The sequence below is a fragment of the Ambystoma mexicanum genome, chromosome 7q, assembly GCF_040938575.1.
Source record: "Ambystoma mexicanum isolate Mex_15411 chromosome 7q, UKY_AmexF1_1, whole genome shotgun sequence".
In the NCBI taxonomy this organism is placed as follows: Eukaryota; Metazoa; Chordata; class Amphibia; order Caudata; family Ambystomatidae; genus Ambystoma; species Ambystoma mexicanum.
The window spans coordinates 372269105-372282494 of NC_090941.1; positions in this window are offsets into that span (position 1 = coordinate 372269105).

The window sequence follows — 13390 nt, forward strand, 5'->3', positions numbered from 1 at the left end:
GCTTGGACCTCTACATGTTGGCAAGGCACTCTTCTCTCTTGTGTCACAAGAAAAGGCAGCCAGTACCTAGCTCCCTTCCTCAGCTTCAATGACAATGTTTCTTCAGTGGTTATCCCAAGATGTAGTGCCAGTCTTTCCAGTCTTGGATAGATTTTGTCATCCCTATGTTAAATGTCTCTGAGGTAACACAGCTTCAACAATTCTTAAACACCAGTGTTCAGTTCTTAGATGAGCTGGATATGCTGTAATATGGTTTGACCTATTGGCTTGGGCAATGCTTGTCCTCTTTACAGTTTCTACCACTTTTGTACTTTCTACTTCATTGTTCGGAATGTTACAAGAAGTCATTTTTCCAATAAAAATGAAATTAGGCACACACAATTTAGTTTTACCTTTGAACTGCCACTTCAAAAGCTAGGCGTTCCCACCTTTTGGTCAGTTTCTAGCCTCCAAGGTTTTAGGGAAACAATGCCTCATGCACAACTTCTTAAGGTGTGAAAACAGTGCTTGTAACTTTTTTGGGAGAATTAATTAAGATTCAGTAGGTTTACCGGCAGCTTTCTCCATGTTAACAAGAGCCATGCGACCGCTCAGCAATGAGTTATACTTAACAATGGGAAGGGAAAAGGCATTCACAGCACGCAGGTGTTTCAGCTTTGATAGTTTCATTGCATGTTACATTTCCCTTGTTAATATGACTTCTCACTTCTACAAACTAATTTATCTCGCTTGAATATGCACACAAGTGAAAATAATTCTGGCTACTGTTACCAGCAAGGTATATTGGTTGATTTGGAGTACAGAGCTTCTCTTTCCAGAATCCACAATCACTGCGACTGTGGGCTGCTTCTGCTTCCCCTCCCAGACGATTTAGATTAAACGAAATATATTAAAATATGGAAATGAGTACGAGACGGTGTAGGAAGCTGGGGGTGTATTATGGGTGGGGACAATTGGCTGGAGTAGGAGATAATAAAGGGCACATTTAAGCAGCAGGCTTGCAATTTAATTATGTAGAATGTAGTATGCCTATATACAGAACAGTTACAACTTGAACTAATACCACGCCTACGAGTAGGCCTGAAACCTTGCACGCAGTGTTTTTCTAGAAGCACAGAAAAACAAGGTCTCATCCTACGCCTCACTATTATATCCCGATTCCCAGGCACGGTGAAAAACACATATATTCCCACACATTAGATAGGCCTTTCAACTAATTAGGTAGCAATGTGTACAGCCAAAAGAAGTGAAGGGCTGCGGCCTAGTAGCAATGTCATATCCATGGGAGTGCAGGCAGAGGTGTTGGGATGCCAAAACACGACCCAAGATTTAAGAAACTAGCACCCAGCATAATTACAATGACTCCATTTGAACTGTCATATGTACAGGGAAATGGGCTCTAAATCCTGAACTGGATTGATTAGCGGGACGCTAGGTTTACTCTTGGGGAGGGGAACTGACAAAGGGGAAAGTGGATAAACAGCATGACCTATGTTTTGCGCAAATTAGAGCTAAGAATGAAGCCCATATATTGGGGAGGGCATGGTGGGGCTGCCAGAGTGTCTGGAATTAGAAAAAGGTCTGCTTTGTTCGCAAGGACCAGGCTGATCTCGAAATTGCTCACTGCGTTTACGTTAACTAGGTGCATGTCACGTGGTTAGGATCGAATGTAGGGTGGTGCCACTTGATGTTAACCAATTGCATGCAGCATCTCACAAATAGTGAAGATGAGCAAGAAGACAGCGGAACCAATTGGAGGATGGGCTATATGTAATCATGAGCTGAGTGGGAGGACTTTGCTGGGAGGTGACGGGGTGAGAGGCAGGAAGAGGAGCAGTGTGATGTTGGATTTTGAGAGGCAGACGGGGAGGTGGGAGGAGTTGTGAGTTTATGTAAGCTAAGTAATGATTGGTGGGTCTGGTGCACATCATCCTTTAGGATGGGGAAGCGCCTGCGTGGGTCCGCCCACACCTCTGATAATTGAAAGAAAGAAAGTAATCATTAGCATTTCTATAGGCGGTAGCCAATGAGGGTGGGGAATAAACACTGTATTTTGAGTGCATCATAAGTGACGATTTGTGTGTTTATAACTTTAATCTTGTACGCAGGACATCAGCAAGCTCCTTGGCAGTGGATTTTTAATACCCAGTTGCCTTATTCTTTTGTATACAAAATAAAAGCTCTTGAGTTTCTCGAAAAAGGTTGCACCTAGCCTGTTTTCCTAGTGGGTTGTATTTTCTTGGTCTGATCACTGGGAGTTACACCATACCAGCATTGTCTAACAAATGGGGCCTTAGGCTAACGTAGTTGGTTCCAAAGCAGTGACATTGACATCTGTAAATGCCCACTCAGTGGTGCTGAGTGGGCATTTACATATTTTGGGTGGGCATTTCCCACTCAGGCCCTACCCTGGCTATGCCCCTCTTCCCAGCTTTTTTTCTTCAACTGCTCCAGGCACTCTTTGGACCCACACCCCTCTGCTGCATGGGTGTCTCTGATCCTTCCTCATCAAAGGAGAGGCTTCCACTCTCCAGTTTCCCTTGGCTTGCTTCTGCACAGATACCTTGGGTGGATGCACAAATTCAGCTCTGCATTCACAGCAATTAGGCACACCTGGAACAAATGCATGTTTCTTCCAGTCTCTTCCAATACTGCCTTAGCCAAACAGGGTTTGTTATCACAGGACCAACTCAGAATATGCAGGTGAAATCTGCCCTTCCATTCTGTGGTTACACTGCCTTGTGATTTGCCAACCTCATGCTCCAATTCTCCTGCTATTGCCAGCCTTCTGGCTTCTACTGCAGCTTCTTTCTACTTCTCCTGCCTTCTGCAGCCTTTTTTTCCCTCTGGTGGGCTAATTGGTTTCAGGTACAGGCCCTTAGTGCTAATTGCCTGACCCTGCCAACAGCTATTAGGCTTGCCTGCCTGACCTGAGTTCCTGCATGTCTCTTTAGCCCTCTTTGTCACAGTACCTGTGGGATTCTGGGACATATAGTTAATTGTAGAAAGTTTCAATTTCTCTACATCTTCAAAAGGATTAAGTAAAGATTCACTCCATAGATGTTATTATAATAGGAGTTAAAATGTTTAGCCATTTTAGGGACAGATGGGGCAGAAGAAGTCACAGGTTTCCTGTTGGCATACCTATGGCATTGTGGAGGTTATCTACTTTTAGCAGTATACAAGATAAGTTATTTAGGTTCAACAATGGATTGAAGTGCCTCTCTAGATTTTACCATTTTAACCTTAGTAGGAGACTGATATATATAAAAATGGCAATTAGCCAATTGCTCCTCTACGTTTGGGGAAAACAATTTCTTCCCCCATGAAAAGTATTGTGTCTCATCCTGCAAAATCTCCCCACCTCCCTGGGCTTGGTCTCCCCCCAGGTGATCCTCCCGCAATACACTACCCAAACATTGGGATCAGGAAGTGTATGCCCTCTCCTAGCCCCCTGGGAGAAAACTTTAGGCAGGCTTTTAGTATAGGATCTGTGGGATTCTCCACACTTGTGTTGGTGTTTGTTCTTTAAAGATGGCTGTAGCAGTGACTGCATTATATGCTTCATGTGGAGTTGCTCCACTTGCCATCCAGGACCTCACACAAGTTATTCTCAGAATTCCTGGGATGGCAGTTGCCCAAATGTTGAAATTTCAAGGATGCTTGAAACATTTAAATCAAAGACAGGAAAATAAGATGAGACAAGAACCGCTCTACTTGTTTTTGTGAATTAAGCACAGTGGAATACATTGCAAGACATACACTACATTCACAATAGAATACTATTACATGTTTTATTTAATAAATGTCATAGTTTGATAGGAGTAGGCTTTCAATGTTTTGGTGGATGAGAACATACACTGTTGGGAAATCCAACAATTGATACCAAACCACCTCTCCATGCATGTCCTCGGTATTGGTGAAAAGCTGATAGTTCAGACATAATGTTGTCAGGGGCAAAGACATGTCAAGATTGATACATAAAAAGACTGTTCCATGTTTCACTAATATTATAACCTTAGATTTCATAGGCATGCATGGTCATTTCAATTCCATTCACAATTATGACCAACTTCCGGGCGATATAAAAGAAAAGTACAAGCAATTGTTTGGTTGCCATTGGTGGTTTGGGAATTTCACGTTTGACAACCTGTCTTGTCCTAGAGTCAGATTCCCGCCTCCCTACAAATTCTCCCTGTCCCCAGCTTGTGACTACAGGAATCCCCCTCTGTGAACATGGGTTCGGGAGGGTGCAAACACACTAAGGTAGAACAGCATGTGTAAGTATGTTGTGCCAAATGGCTCAGACATATTAAAGGTAATGTTTAAAAATTGTGAACATTATAGCACAAACGTGCGTGAAAATGAAACAACTAATGTAATATGTATAGTTTGCCGACTATTGTACCTTCACGATGAGAATTGAGAGGTGCACTATGACTCTAACATACATTTTACAATATTTTTTTTTAATGCAAATACATGCTTTAGAAAAATAGGGTTTTGCTTTTTTACAGAGCTTTCTCATCATAGTTTGAATCATCATTTCACTGCCGATTTGTCGGATAAAACATCTTTGCAGCGGGGCGATAGTAAGCAAATGCAATAAAGTGGGAAGTAGTAAAACAGGTCGTCGAACCAGGAGGCAAGATACACATTATATGGTGCCTGACTTACCATAGCTCCTCGGGATGTCTAAACAGCAATTAAACGAGCACATTGACACGCTGCACAGAATAATTTAAACAAATGCTTATAATTTATCTACCTTACCTTGTGAAACCCATATAAAAAGCAAAACAACAGTGCCCGTGTGATTTTTGAATTCGACGGACATCAAAGTAGATTTCTTCAAGAATAAAATATCAGCGGGTGCATTAGGCTATGCAGTGTTTGGCCGACTTTATTGCACGCAGTTTTTCACTGAACCAAAGTGTCAATTATTTTGATCATGAAACTTATATTCGAACGTTGTAAATCTGGTCCTGTTCTTGTTTCCCGAGATACACCTTATCGTGTAGTCTTGGACTATCCATGAAATATCTGAGGGTGAATAACATGAGCTTCACTAGTTTTACAAACTAGGAGCCTGTGCTACCTTGGTAAACAACATTAATCTGTAAAAGTCTAGTGTAAGACATCTAGGCATGCAAGTTACTTTATGGCTCATTTTCAGTTATTTGTATTGCACAGAAGCGGCAGAATCGTATGTTATCAGACAGCCTTCCTGTTCCTCTCAGTCATGTAAATTCTCCAGCATTTTCCCCAGCATGTATTTTCATGATGGCACAAATACTGTGGATTCCTATAGAGTGTGCCTGCATTGCACACGGACAACAACCAGGAGCATACATGCTGCCTGCCATGCATAAATGGCAGGCCGTGTTTACTCATTTTGCAAGGCGGAGTACACAAGGGTGGTGTGAGAGCGAGTACTTGGTCTTTCCTCTTTCTGTAATGGCAGGTGACTAGCAATGGTCTAGAAGTTCGCCCAGACCGATGCCCGAGTTTAAGATTAATTCCAAACCTTCCAGCCATCACCTTTTTAGTTCTGCTGTAGTCACCCAGAATGGGACGGGTATGCCCAGGTGTGGGTCCTGTGCCTTCTAGGCCTAGAGACTCAAGCTAATCCTCACTGATGAGGCCCATCAACACTCATGCAGAAGGGATGTGCCGAAGCAGATGGACTGGAATGCCCCTTTTGGGGTGGGATCAAATCTGATTTGCATATAGTATTCAACCTTCTGCAATGTCTTGACAGGCTAAGAACAATGGTCTGGAGTGTTGCCCAGAGCGATGCCAGAAGACCAGATTAATTCTAAACTTTTCAGCCATCACCTCTTTTGTTTTGTGAGAGAAGGTGTGCTATGTTTCCATACTCCACTGTGCAAAAGTTGAACATTATGTGGCAAGGACCTGCTAATGCAAAGTGTAAATGTAACAAATGCCCTCTGAATAATTAACGCTGAACACAACCATGTGCTCCATTGAATTTCATTGTTATTGTTCTGAAATTCTGTTTAACTGCATGGAGCAATGATGAACAAGGTGTTTGAAAATCACATGGTTGACAAGATCCTTCTAGTATGCATTTGTGGTTCTGTATCATTTATAATAACATTAAAACAAATAATAATACTAACAATAACACAAATAATATGTAGCAAATGATTTCTGGCACTGACTGATGAACTCTTTTTAAAAAAAAAAGGTTAGCTGTCATAGTGCTGCACCAAGTCAGCTTAAACTCTAAGGGGGTAATTCATAGAATTTAGCGCACAAGTGGCGCACACGACTGGCGCACAGTGTGCGCGTGCGAATCTCTGCGCCAGCCGCGTGCGCTAAAATCCATTTCCGTGCACAGCGTATTCATGGATTTTAGCTACCAAAACCAGCCATGGTGCACAGTGGCGCAGCGACCCTGCAGCAGCGCCAGTTACGCCCCCAAGAACGCCCCTCGCGCAGGGAAAAGCCATCAAAATCCCCAATCCAGCGCAAAGGGCTGCGCTAACCCTGTACCAGCACAGCAAGCGGGGTACGTGTATTATTGGGGTTCGCTGGAAGTTTCACACGCAATTGGCCCTGTGCGAGTCGGGTACGTGTATTACTGGGGTTCGCGGGAAGTTTCACATGCGATTGGCCCTGTGCGAGTGGGGTACGTGTATTACTGGGGTTCGCGGTAAGTTTCACACGCGATTGGCCATGTGCGAGTGGAGTACGTGTATTACTGGGGTACGCGTGAAGTTTCACATGCGATTTCAGCAGGGTACGTGTATTTCGGGGGTGCCCGAGAAATTTCATACGCGATTTCAGCAGGGTATGTGTATTTCAGGGGTGCGCGGGAAGTTTCACACGTGATTTTAGCAGGGTACATGTATTTCGGGGGTGCAAGGGAAGTTTAACACGTGATAGGCCCTGTGCGAGCGGGGTACGTGTATTACTGGGGTTCGCGTGACGTTTCACATGCGATTTCAGCAGGGTACGTGTATTTCGGGGGTGTGCAGGAAGTTTCACATGTGATTTCAGCAGGGTACGTGTATTTTGGGGGTGCACGGGAAGTTTCACACGCGATTTTAGCAGGGTACGTGTATTTTGGGGGTGCGCGGGAAGTTTCACACGCGATAGGCCCTGTGCGAGCGGGGTACGTGTATTACTGGGGTTCACGTGAAGTTTCACATGCGATTTCAGCAGGGTACATGTATTTTGCGGGTGCACGGGAAGTTTCACACGTGATTTCAGTAGGGTATGTGTATTTCGGGGTGCGTGGGAAGTTTCACATGCGATAGGCCCTGTGCGAGCGGGGTACGTGTATTACTGGGGTTTGCGTGAAGTTTCACACGCAATTTCAGCAGGGTACATGTATTTCGGGGGTGTGCGGGAAGTTTCACATGCGATTTCAGCAGGGTACGTGTATTTTGGGGGTGCGCGGGAAGTTTCACACACGAAAGGGCCTGTGCGAGTGGGGTACGTGTATTACTGGGGTTCGCGGGAAGTTTCACACGCGATAGGCCCTGTGCGAGCGGGGTACGTGTATTACTGGGGTTCGCGTGAAGTTTCACATGCGATTTCAGCAGGGTACGTGTATTTCGGGGGTGCGCGGCAAGTTTCACACGCGATTTCAGCAGGGTACGTGTATTTCGGGGGTGCGCAGGAAGTTTCACACGTGATAAGGCCTGTGTGAGTGGGGTACATGTATTACTGGGGTTCGCAGCAAGTTTCACATGCGATAGGCCCTGTGCGAGCGGGGTACGTGTATTACTGGGGTTCGCGTGAAGTTTCACACGCGCTTTCAGCAGTGTACGTGTATTTCGAGGGTGCGCGGGGAGTCCTACACGTGAATTGGCAGTGTGGGTCCTCCCAGGTGTTCCCTCTACACCCTCCATGGCCCCTGCAGGCAGCCCACACGACAGGGGACTACCCTGCACCCCTGGTCATGTCCCGCAGGCAGCCCATCCACCATGGGCATGCCCCAAAGCCAAGCCACGTGTCAGCTTGCACTACTGATCACCAATTCATGTCCCCCTGCACCCCCACCCCCCAGCAGTGCAGGGCACCTGCCAGCAGGCCCCCACTCATGTCCCACTCATGTCCCCCTGCACCCCCACCACCCAGCAGTGCAGGGCACCTGCCAGCAGGCCCCCACTCATGTCCCACTCATGTCCCCCTGCACCCCCACCACCAGCAGTGCAGGGCACCTGCCAGCAGGCCCCCACTCATGTCCCACTCATGTCCCCCTGCACCCCCACCCCCCAGCAGTGCAGGGCACCTGCCAGCAGGCCCCCACTCATGTCCCACTCATGTCCCCCTGCACACCCACCCCCCATCAGTACAGGGCACCTGCAGCAGGACCCCACTCATGTCCCCCTGCTCCTAAGTCATGACGATCCTCAATCATGGCCCTTATGGCCAGCCTCCCCAGCCCAAAGACCCAACCAAGTATTGCATCCACCCACATAGAAAAGGCAATTACATGATACAACCCCAATGGCAAGTATGTAAATGAACACATGTCCGTCACACACACACAATGGGTGCAAGTGAATGTGAAAACCCATATCATGACATGCATGAAACCAATGAGCTAATACCACACATCGAAGTATGAAGAAAAAAATGTATTAAACACAACATGAATGTAATTAAAATCAAACACACAACAATGGGAATAATAAAAGAAAAGCTGCATAGCCGTAAAAGAATAAAAAATAAGAAATCATAATCCAAAGAAATCCAAAAGAAATGGTGTCCAAAGTCACAGTCCAACAAAGCAAATCCAAGGGAAAAAAGAAAGTGAAAACCATTGCTCCATGGTGAAAATAAAAACAAATGAGAATAATCCAATGGTGAACTATGTACAGATGAACAATCCAGGGTCCATGAGCCCAACTGATGAAATGAAACCTATCAAAAATACTACCTAATAAAAAACTATATACAAAAACGTGGTGCATTGTCCAAGCGCAACCAAAATAAAGAAAAAACTAAAGGAAACCTGACACAATCTAACTATATACAATGGCGGCAGGCAAGTCCAGCGACTCACTCTGTGGTGTCCCGGGCCAGGGCATCAGCAAACTACATGTCTATTTGCCAGAGGCGGGCCTCTGTCCTGGCCCCAAGGTCTCGCAGAGAGGCACTCATGGCCTGTTCCAACTCCCTGCGAGTTGCTTCGAGGCACTCTGCCTGCCTCAAAGCCCGACGCATGGAGAACTCCGCCCTGACCATGGTGAGCAGCGCCTCTTCCGTCCGCCGCCGCTCCGCACCTATCTGCTGGCCCAACCGGTGTCACACGGAAGAAACTCCCATTCCTGGGTCCTCCTGCCCTCTGGCCGATGCCTGCCCCTCCGATGTTGATGGCCCCGAGCCATCATTGCTCCCACCTAGAGCCTGCTCCTGCTGCTGCTGTCCATGTGCCGTGTCTGATGGTGCCTGCACATCCTCCATCAGCTGGTCTTCAGTTGTGGTGTCCACCCCTGCTGGGCCACCGACTCCCGACTGTGGCAGGGATGTGAGCTCCACCAAGCTGGCTGTGTTGGTCGGGCCAGGTCCACAGGGGGCCCTGGTGGAATCTGGGCTGGAAGACAGTGTGGAGAACGACTGGCGCATAGTCTCCACAGAGGAGGAGAGGTCTGCCAGAGTGCGCGACACATGTAGGAACCCACCAACCAGGGCCCCTCCCAGCAGTGCCACGTCATGACGCTGCTCTCCATGATGGCGTGCGTTCTCTTCCCAGGAAGAACGCACGTCATCACGAATGACACGCATGCGCAAAGCGACACCAACCAAGACAGAGCCCATATGTTCGTGGGACCCCTCATCCGCAGGTAGTGGAGAGGCAGATGACATGGCACTCTCCCCTACCTGCGGACGGTCCTGGGACGGGGCTTCACTGCTGGTGCATGGTGGTGCAGTCACAGGGTCAGGGACAGCGACATGCACAGGCCCCTCCGTGGTGACCTGTGCTGCCTCCTGACCCTGGCCCTGGACTGCACCACTTGCACCAGTGGTACTACCCCTACCAGGCCCCATGTGTGGCTCAGTAGAGGGCTCCTCCTCCTCTGTGGAGACCACCAACCTGGATGTCTCCACACTGTCTTCCGCCATTGAAAGCCCCTGTGGGGGCTCACCTGGCCCTTCCGCCACAGCTGTTGTGACAGACGCAGCACCAGCCCCCTCGCTCCCGGATGATGGTAATTCCTGGGAGGGTGGCTGGGCCTTGCGTCGCCGCCCAGTGGAGGCATCCCCGCCGCTTGGCTCCACAGCGCAGTCTCCGCCCTCTTCTTCACTTGATGCTGCGTAGAGGGAGACATAGGAGCGTGGTCTTCCGTGTGTGTAAGCGTGGCCAGCTTGATACGGAGTGATTTAGCACGTGAAAAAATTGCACGTCAGCGTGTAATTCGAGGAAAGGCCCTTAGCGCGTAAGTGCATCAGCACACATACGCGATTTCATTGGACCAAAGGCCCTTAGCACGTAAGCGCGTCTGTGACATATCGCACACGGGCGTTGCCATTTCACGTGTAAAACTTCCCGCGAACCCCAGGAATACACGTACCCCACTCGCACAGGGCCCTTTCACGTGTAAAACTTCCCGCGAACCCCAGGAATACACGTACCCCACTCGCACAGGGCCCTTTCGCGTGTAAAACTTCCCACGAACCCCAGGAATACACGTACCCCACTCGCACAGGGCCCTTTCGCGTGTAAAACTTCACGCGAACTCCAGGAATACACGTACCCACTCGCACAGGGCCATTTCGCATGTAAAACGTCACGCGAACCCCAGGAATACACGTACCTCACTCAGTATATACGTGCTTTTTTATTTTTGCACACTTTTGTAATGCGCCGGGACGCTACCGCCTGCCTTTGTGTGGCGGACGTGTTTATGCCTGTTTGAGTCTATGCCCGTGCGCGGGTTTGCCCTATTCGATTCTATGAATATGTGTGGTTCGCGTGCGTGTGGGCGTTCCGTGTACTTCCCAGCAGTATTTCCCCCGTTATGCCTTCTTTTTCACGCGTTATTCCCCATTCCGCGTGTTACACCCCCCTTTCCACCTACTTTTGTTGTATGCGCTGTGCTATGTGCGATTTCGCTGTGCGCTTTGCGCATGCTGTTTGGAGACGTGTGCGCCAGCGTGCGCCATGCACGGATTTGGCGCACAACCAGTGGGAAAGTAGCGCAGCGCCTTCCTTGAATCGCACGCGTGCGCTTGCTTTCTCATGCTTGCGCCTCCTTGCACCTGCTTGCGCTGCGATTTTCGGCACACGTTTGTTCCATGAATCGGCCCCTAAGTCGGAAGCCATGCACCCGAACGTCCAAGAGTCTGCCCACTGGTTGAAGTACTGTAATAGCATGTGTAGAAAAGTCCACAGGGTCTCATGCGGCTGGATTATGTGTGTGGGTCGGGACCAGTGTACAGATTGTTGGGTACATGGCTGTATTATGCTGTGGTGATTGTGATCCGCTATTAACCTCTTGGATGCACAACCTCTCTGTGCCACTAGTAAAAAAAGCCAGAGCGGGTGGATCCAGTTTCCCCTATCTCGCACCCATTCACTGGAATGCCCTACCTCCTACAATCCGAGGTGAAGCCTCCCTCACCACCTTCCGCAAAGCTATGAAAACCATCCTCTTCACATAAGACCCCGCACATTAGCATGAATACTTACCACATGACCCAATGCATAAGCTGTAACACAATGACCAAGTGCAATGTCTGTAACAATAGCATTATGTTCTGCAATATCCATAATGTATCAACGATCGCTACTATTCCTGTACCTATGTAACTAAGTTCTTACAAGTAACAGCACCTCAATGCCCTTGGAAGGAAGGTCTTTCCCCCCAGCAGGAAATCACGGAGAGCCGTTAATTACAGGGTAGGAAAGAACCTGGTCTACAGAGGCAAAAGGAACAATGACAAGCTGCAGCTCAGTTAATTCAAAGTGTGATGACTGTCGTAAATGGCCTGTGCAAGGAACAAACATGGGGGATGGCTCCTGGGCTTCCAGGGAGAGACCAAGGGGTGGAGCCAAACAACCATTTGTTGCTTAAGAAGGACAAAGAACATATTTTATTTTAAAAAGACTGACAACTTACTATTCAAAAATGTGAAAAATATAAAAATAACAGAGTTGTTAAGTTAATTCCTGGCAGCACGGGTGAAGGGGTGCCAGAACTAAATGACATGTTCTGGACAGCAATGGCAAGAAATGTGATTTTACGCAAAATGTATTTCTGCTAGAAATGTGAAACTTTATACACTTATTCCCATGTTCAACATGCACACTTGTAGAAATTTGCTTAAAAATTGGACATTGTGTTCCTATGAAAAGGGCGAAATTCTGTGGAAAGCGGGGACAAGATTCCACAGCTACGGGGTTTTGAGGAATAGCTGCTATGTAAAATATGTAATCTGTATATGTGATATTCATAGAGGTTGCACATGTAGAAATATGTATTGTGTCAAAAGTAGACTTTGTGTTCCAGGGGATAGGGGTGGATTCTCAGCCTCATGATAAAATCACACCATAAAGATAACACTCTGTTTCTCTCCTCCTATCAAGGCAGAGAGTAGACTCTGAGCCAATCACCTTTCAAAGGGGCAAGGTTAGGCTAAACCGGCACACACACACCCTTTATGATGTCATTTCATAGCATAAATAGAGACAGCTCACCACACATAAACACAGAAAGATTTACTCACTATCCTGATGCTGGCAGAGCACCCGGCTGCTGAACTCTACATCTTCCTTGCTCCAGAATCCAGAAACTTGACAAAGCAAGAGGCCTACTGCATAGCTGAACCATTTTAAGCTAACCCTCAAATTCCAGAACAGAACCCCACAAGCCTATGAGGAAGCATCATAATACAGCCGGACTGTGCTGTTACTGCTTGCCTGCAGTGAAACATCCTCAGAACCAAGAAGGGTAGATCCGATCCAGTCCTGTGCCGTGCTGTGACCAGAATGCCTTGCTGACCCTGTCTAGTCCTGTGCCGTGCTGTGACCAGAGCGCCTTGCAGATCCTGCCCAGTCCGATGTGCCCAGCCGTCTTTCCTAAACCAGATCCACTCCCCTGAACAGAATTGACGGTCCCCATTTAAAAACGTTTCCAGTGAGTATAAATAGGAAGAATTGTGTCACTAGCATATGTACTTTGCAAAGTCGTATCCTTATCTTAGAACCATCATATCTTGTATTCAGAACCTGTATTGTAAGGAGTAAATTTGCATTGTCTGAAACCTCTCTCCAACCTATCCTATCTTTCTCCAGAACTAGTATTGTTAAAACTATATCTGCACTGATCCTTTTCTGATCTGAAGAAGGCGAGTTTCCTTAGCAGGCAGTCACCATGATCAAGTGACTGTGTTCCTGTGTGGTATTCGT